The 7927-nt window shown below is 37.2% G+C and overlaps 1 long non-coding RNA gene across 1 annotated transcript; it reads right to left on the reverse strand.

Annotated features, from left to right (window-relative positions):
- Positions 1-656: 656 nt before the first annotated feature.
- On the reverse strand, positions 657-6664 carry LOC141559838 (uncharacterized). The gene is made up of 4 exons (XR_012487581.1): positions 6514-6664; positions 5845-5878; positions 5524-5650; positions 657-1384 (listed from the first exon to the last, which is right to left on the reverse strand). It is a non-coding gene; the product is annotated as an uncharacterized LOC141559838 (long non-coding RNA).
- Positions 6665-7927: the final 1263 nt, after the last annotated feature.

Below are 7927 nucleotides of genomic sequence, written 5' to 3' on the forward strand. Positions count from 1 at the left end.
GTATCCTCATCAGTAAAATGAAGTGTGGACTAGAGTGACCTATAATTTTTCTTTTTTTTGGGTACTCTATAACTCCAAGTCTTCTTAATTGCATTCACCTCAGATATCCAGATTATTACCAAGTCTTGTTACTTCTATCTTCAAAACACCTGTTTCTCATGCATGCTCCCTTCTTAGCACAAATACAATTACTACACTGTTGTAAGCATTTACTACTTCATATTCAGACAATTGCAGTAATATTCTGTTTTGTCTCCCTGCCTTCAGACTTTTTTGTTGTCATTCATTTGTCAAATCCATCTTCTTAATGTACAACTTCGACTTCCCCAATCAAAAAAACTATAAGAGTTCCTTAATGCTTCTAAGATTAAATATCATATCTCTTCATCCTTCACCTTCTTCCCTCTGAGATTCCCTGTCATTCATGCTCTCTATATAAACATGACTTGTTTGTGTAGTCCATTATTAATTGTATTAATTAATTGTATCCATTAGAATGTGAGCTTTTTGATGATCTTTTGTTTTTATATCCCCAGCACTTAGATGTCTACCTGGTATATACTAAGTGATTAATAAATGCTTATTTACTGACTGCATTGAGTACTCTTGATAGATCTTGTCAAGGAAAACAATTGATGCTGAATTATTCCAAGAGCTTTTGGATGCTACCACTTTATTGATATATTTTATGTTTTTCATGACTAGAATTTCTCCCCCCTTCATCTACAAAGTTTCTATTCCATATAAAAAAAAATAAAGAGAGAAAATCAGCCAAACTTATCAACACATTGAAAATACCTGCAAAAATATTCACTATTTCACACCAATTGTCCTCCCACTTCTGTAAAGAAGTAGGATGGGAGTCTCTTCTCCTATTTCTTCTTTGGGTCCATGTTTGTTCAGCAGCTGTTGGCAGCTGCATCTTAAAAATTCCTCCTTTAAGAATAAGACTGAATGAAGAACAGATAAAAGAAACTGCTTTTGGGCTTCTGCCTGATGGAACTACTTTAACTGCTACTGCCATTAGTCGTTAAAGAGCAGAAGAGTCCAAAAACCAATATTCAAATCTGAAGAAATATGCGAAGTTTTGTGATATGATGGCAAGAAGAAGGATCAACAAGACAGCCAGGATAACAAGGCAAAGAATTTCTATGTAGGAGTAACAACTGCTACAGCTAGTTTCTAACAGTGATGGAGTTGGATTTACTTCCAAAAAGTTCGGTTCTTCATTTTCTTCATAGACTAATGTCAGAGTACAATAGTCTTTTGTTTCTGGCCGAAGGGTATCCATTGAAATGAGCTAGGTTTGGGTTCTTCTTGTACAAGTCCCAAAATGATGGGTTTAGTAGTCCTGGGGCAATGATTTCTGTTGAACCAGTTGTACCTGTAGAGAGAAGAGTAATGTCAAAGTAACTGATTGAGCAACATGGTAATATGGACCCAGGCAGTTGCTGTTCATCCCAGAGTTTTTTTGACTGTTGCACTTAACTTTCCTGTCTTACCAAAGAGTTCTAGCTTAGTGACTTCCCTTTAATCTGCCATCTAAACTCTTTACTCCACCTCTACCATTTAATGTTCAACCACAGTTAGGGGATAATTTTTTTCCTTCAGTTTTTCTATGACTTAGCTCAAATAGATGTATAAGTGAGAAACACTGTGTTCCCCTTTCTAGGAATTGACTGTAAAAGGGAAGAAATCAAGCATGTGGTATCTTAGGAGAGGGTAGAGTCAATTGATCTTGATATTTGAACAAAATCATGTGGAAAACATCATTGGTAAAAGGAAAAAATATAGTTATTAATTTTTATAACATTAAGAAAATCTATCATATGCACCCACACTTAACACCATATAGCAAGGTAAGATCAAGGTGGGTCCAGGATTTAGGCATAAAGAATGAGATCATAAATAGATTAGACTTGTGGAGGAAGAAGGAATTTATGAACAAAGGAGAACTAGAGATCATTATTGATCACAAAATAGAGGATTTTGATTACATCAAATTAAAAAGCTTTTATAGAAACAAAACTAATGCAAACAAGATTGGAAGGGAAGTAACAAATTGGGAAAATAGTTTTACAGTTAAAGGTTCTGATAAAGACCTCATTTCCAAAATATATACAGAATTGACTCTGAAACTGATTTTATAAGAAATCAAACCATTCTCCAATTGATAAATGGTCAAAGGATATGAACAGACAATTTTCAGATGAAATTGAAACTATTTCCACTCATATGAAAGAGTGTTCCAAATCACTACTGATCAGAGAAATGCAAATTAAGACAACTCTGAGATACCACTACACTCCTGTAAGATTGTCTAAAATGACAGGAACAAATAATGATGAATGTTGGAGGGGATGTGGGAAAACTGGGACACTGATGCATTGTTGGTCGAGTTGTGAAAGAATCCAGCCATTCTGGAAAGCAATCTGGAATTATGCCCCCAAAGTTATTAAACTCTGCATACCCTTTGATCCAGCAGTGCTACTACTGGGCTCATATCCCAAAGAAATACTAAAGAAGGGAAAGGGACCTGTATGTGCCAAAATGTTTGTGGCAGCTCTTTTTGTAGTGGCTAGAAACTGGAAAATGAATGGATGCCCATCAATTGGAGAATGGCTGGGTAAGTTATGGTATATGAATGTTATGGAATATTACTGCTCTGTAAGAAATGCCCAACAGGATAAATATAGAGAGCCTTGGAGAGACTTTCACATGAACTGATGCTGAGTGAAATGAGCAGAACCAGGAGACCACTATACACTTCGACAACGATACTGCATGAAGATATATTCTGATTGAAGTGGATATCTTCAACATAAAGAAGATCTAATTCACTTCCAGTTGATCAATGATGGACAGAAACAGCTACACCCAGAGAAGGAACACTGGGAATTGAATTTAAATTTTTTGCACTATTGTCTTTCTACCCAGGTTACTTATACCTTTGGAATCCAATTCTTACCATGCAACAAGATATTTGGTTTTACACACATATAATGTATCTAGGTTATACTGTAACACATTTAATATGTATGGAATTGCCTGTTACCTAGGAGAGGGAGAAGGAGGGAGAGAAAATTTTGGAAAAATGAATAAAAGGGATAATGTTGTAAAAAAAAATTACTCATGCATATGTACTGTCAAAAAAATTATAATTATAAAATTAAATAAATATACTTTTCCACTGGGGAAAGAAAAAAAAAGAATCTATCACAATATATTCCTTGTGATTTGCTTTTGTAACTTCTCCCTCTCTCCCAGCCCACTGGTATGGGACTGACTTTATTGGTGAAGGTGAATTATGTGTTTCAAAACTGTTTGAAGGTGGCAAGAAGAAAGAGCTTCAGATTGTTTTGTTTTGTTTTTTTGGGGGGGAGTCTTTTTAAAAATCTTTAGAGTCACTTTAGGAACATCTGACTTCCAGCTTCAAGAGGGAACCCACTTCAAGCTGCTGAATAAAAAGACTCTTGGAAGATAAGGAAACAAATTCATAAAGCAACTGGGTGGTGCAGTGTGTCCATTCCATCTTGTTGGGAAGACCTGAGTTCAAATCCACCATGAGATACTTATTAGCTATGTGATGATGGGAAAACCACTTGACTCTCGTTGCCCTCAGTTTCTCATGTATAAAATGATCTAGAGAAGGAAATGACAAACCACTCCTGAACAACTATAGGCTTATTCATGTCCCTCTCCCCAGCTTGCTATACTAGAGACATTAGGGAAATTCTCATTGTGTGAGATCTAAGACTTTCTATTGGTTGAGCTGAGTCACCTCACTGCCAATTGGAAAAGATTCTCTATGCTGTATTGATTTCTAAATTCTCCTGTGTATATCTTTGCTGATTTCTGTTTGAATACTAACTAGAATAAATGGATTTTCTTGATTAAGTGTCCATTGTGAAAAAGGCAGTTGATGTAAGAGTTCAAGCATTGGATATAAAGCTTGGGGTTCCTCTTCCCCTCTGTCCAAAAATAAAATAGCCACCAGAAGTTAAAGGAATCTCTGTATCCCCACACTTAAATATATTATAAGGATTAAAATGCCAGTGATTTACAGATGAGCAAATAGAAGTTTAGAGAGGGTATGAAGCTTGACCATGGTCATAGAGTTATGACCATGGAGTCACAGGCATTGATGCAAACCCCTTATCCAAAGTTGATGAGCATCTCAGTAACTGGATGACAGAGAGATTGGAGCACTGATGGAATTGTTCCTTGGGGCAGGCAGAGAAAAGACTCTGATAGAGATGAATTTAGCCTCATAGTCTCACCCTCTGTGGAGGTTGTCCAATCAAAAGTCTAAGTTATATCAGGCTCACAAGAAATCCATTCAAGTCCCTGAAGTTAAATTTCACTTATAAATCAGCTTATGGCTCACACCATATTTGCTGAACCCCTTTGGATTGACGGGGGTGAAACCTGAAACTTGACTTTTGGGGTGAGCTCTGAAACTCTCCTCTGACAGAGACCTATCCTTCAGGACCTTTAAGTGGTTTCATTAAGATTAGCCCAGAACAACTCCCTACTTAGCTCCAACTTAAGTGGTCTCATTCAACTGGAAATCTAGGCCTGGGGGTAGTGACAACATTGAAGGAATCTCATTCAATAGAAGCCCCAGTCTCAGATTTCTTATAAAAAGACAATTTTAAACTCCAAATCTTTGCAGAAGTCTGAAGTAGGAATTATGCTTTGTCAAGGGACCTTGCTGCCTACCAGGACTTTTGCCTGCTATGAAGACATTCTCTTCTCAGTGATAACCTTTGTTATTCTTCTGCCAGGACCTCTTGCTACTCAGAAGTCTATCTTCCTCACAAAGCTAGATTCTCAGCCAGCAGCAAACTTCCCTTTTGCCAGTCAGACTTTTCAGGTTCATAAATTCTTTCAAATTGGACCTGTGTCTCTGAACAAAGAGGAGATTCCCACAACTCTGCTTTGCCACTAACTACATCAGGATCAGTCCACCATGGCACTCTGCCTCTGGCTGTCTTTGCCCTCTCTCTCCCCCATGCCCATGGGGCTCTCCCAACCCCTACCATGCCTTTCAAACTCCACTATGCCTTCTGGTGTCTTTCTCCTTTTTGATGACTCACTAATTCTTTTAGGATGCTAAATGCCTACCAGTTAAGGGCATGCCCCAACCTCATGGGCTGTTTTCTTTCTCCTGGCTACTTGTGAGTTCCACTAGGTTTCCATCATTCATTATTAAAACCTTTTCCTTGTTTTTTGCTCTCTCAACTCTATTACATATTAACAATAGTGGTATTTATTGGATCTTCATTTTGTGTGTAACTTCTTTGCCTAAATAAACCTACTTTTTGCCAAAGAGAATGTCTACTTCTTCAAATAACCTAACTCCAATATTTGGTGCTTTCTAAAATCACATCATCTGGTTCCTACAACCACATCTTTTGGCTATATCAACCACATCAAAGTGACTCCAAGTCCCCTCAACAAGTCAACTCTCAATTTTTGCAGATCTGCAAGAAAAGGAATATTTCCCCGAATCAAACTTACCTTTTATATCTTGGTGGATTTCTCTATAAGGAATATGGCTCCAGATGAACTCCAGATTCTGAGCAGAGCTTTCTCAAACTGAGCTAGTACTTGCCTTTTATATTCCTTTTCTTTCCAAGATTCTTCACTTAAGAGGGAGTGAATTCATAAGGAGGTGTGAATTCCAAGTAAAATCCTTTTATTTCTCCTAACCAATCCCTACTCTTCAGTACTTAGTCCCTCATTTAATTAAATCAAATTAAGTCCTGCTTTTAAAGTGCTGATACAGTGGTTAACACCTAGTAGATGATAAATAAATGTTTACTCCCTCCCCTTTCTTACCTTTCTCCCACAAAAGGTAGCTGTCTTTTCCACACTGTAGGGGAAGATATAAATATTAATGATGTAAACTGAAACCAGCTTATTCTCAGGAATTGCTCAAATGAGCTCATCCTGTTCCTATTATTGATTTGTCATTAAGTCAGTTTCCCAAACTGTCTTGTTAAATATAGAATGATGTGCAGCTAGAGATCATCTGGCTTTCTGTTAGAAATTTGAATTCATTCATCCCACCTAAAGCATCTGAGACTATCTTGATTAGCATCTTTTTAGAAAACCAAACTCCTTCCTGGTGTCTCCCTAAATCCTGCTTCATCCTCATTCCTCCACACCCTGAGACTTTCAAAATTCAATCTCCCCAATAGAGAGTTGTTTAGTAAGGCAAGACTTTGCCTTACTTAAATCATGGTTAATTAGGTCCATAATCTATTTCATTTAATCAATGACAAACCTTTTAACCTATGATGCATGTCTATATCATGGTTGTTTCACGTTGGGAATTGAACCATTACACTATTTTATGATGTTCTTTCATGATTATGCTCTCCCAAATCTACCTCATATTTCTGCCCATATATCACTTCATCCCACCTATTGACTGAGTCCCACCTATTGACAGTGACTCATGAAGTAAAAGAAGTACTGACAACCTTGCCTCGCCTGGACTATTACCTATTCCCCCTCAGTTGGGTCAGACACTGCAGCAGGAATGGAAAAGGTCATCCTTAATGAGCTTAGAATAGGGGAGACAGGTCAGGACAGTTGGGAGCTTTAAGCTTAAATGCAGCACTTGCAGATGGCCAAGTGGCCTTCAGGTGTGTCTGATCAGAGTTTATTGTAACACCCAAGGCAAAAGCAATTTGAATGCAGTCATATCATCACTCAAAATGTTTGTTGCTTTTATAGACAATTGTTCATCAGAAGAGCAAGACAATCCTGATAGGTGTACATTTCCAAAAGGAGATTGCCTAGTGTTGTTGGGGATCCAGGCTTATGATGTGTGAGACAAGGCGCAAGTTTAATAAAAAAGAATTTACTCAATTCTCCAAAAAAAAAAAAAAAAAAAAGATAAAAGTTTATTTTGAATCGCTGAGAAAACTTTGTCTCTAAGTGGACAAAAGCTCTTAAAAAATGAAATTTAGAGTTCTTCTAGTAGTTTAGCCAAAGTACATAGTTTTATGATCAGAGTTTAGGTCTTGGGGACATTTGAAACAATAGAGAAGTTTTGGGCTTGAATAGGCTTCAGTAAGGTTATAGAAAGTTTGATTGGTGGTAGTTCAAATCTATAGAATGCTTAAGTGGTGGTAGTTAACATGAATTCAGTTCTTTTGAAAGTTAAATAGTAGTACTTAGCTTTAGTTCAGCTCAATAGAAAATTTGGTTAGTGTCAGCTGAACTCTATGGAAAGATTAATTAGTGGTACTTAACAGGGGGGGGGGTTGGTTTCTAGGCCTAGATAGGATTAAGGAATCTAGTTTCAAGGATTTCTTCTAGAGGAGATTTCTAGGATTTCAAGGATCTCTTCTAGAGGAGAGATTTCCCTTATCAGGGTCACCTCAGAGATGAATTTACAATGATATTTTTAAAGGGATCAGAGCACATGCTGCTACCCTTTCCTAGACTCTATTTGCCATGTACAAGGACTATCCTATGTTTTGATTTGTAATTGGATTTGCAAGCATTTTGGCCACCCCTTATGAAAGATGTCACATACCACTAGAAAAAGGGCAGGGGAAATAATGGGTTTAATTATTGAGTTAAATCCAATTTATTTGCTCACTTTCTTGATGTCACTGGTTCTCTTCAAAAAGGAAGGACAAACAACCTCTAAGAGCTGTAATTGACCTACTGAGAATTAAGCAACAGAACTAGCTGTGTACAAGTATAATTTTCTTTCTTAAAATAAAATTTTAACATTAACCCATGGACTACTGAATGTGTTGAGGTACAACCCAAGGCTGGAGATGATGAGAGTTGAGTAAAGGGTACCTAGATGAAATTATGGATAATTGAGGTCTAGTGGCAGGCACTGGATACAAGGAGTCAAATAGAGCTCTCCTGCAACCTTTTTGGGTTCAGCTCAAGA

Source organism: Sminthopsis crassicaudata, chromosome 3 (assembly GCF_048593235.1).
Source record: "Sminthopsis crassicaudata isolate SCR6 chromosome 3, ASM4859323v1, whole genome shotgun sequence".
Lineage (NCBI taxonomy): Eukaryota > Metazoa > Chordata > Mammalia > Dasyuromorphia > Dasyuridae > Sminthopsis > Sminthopsis crassicaudata.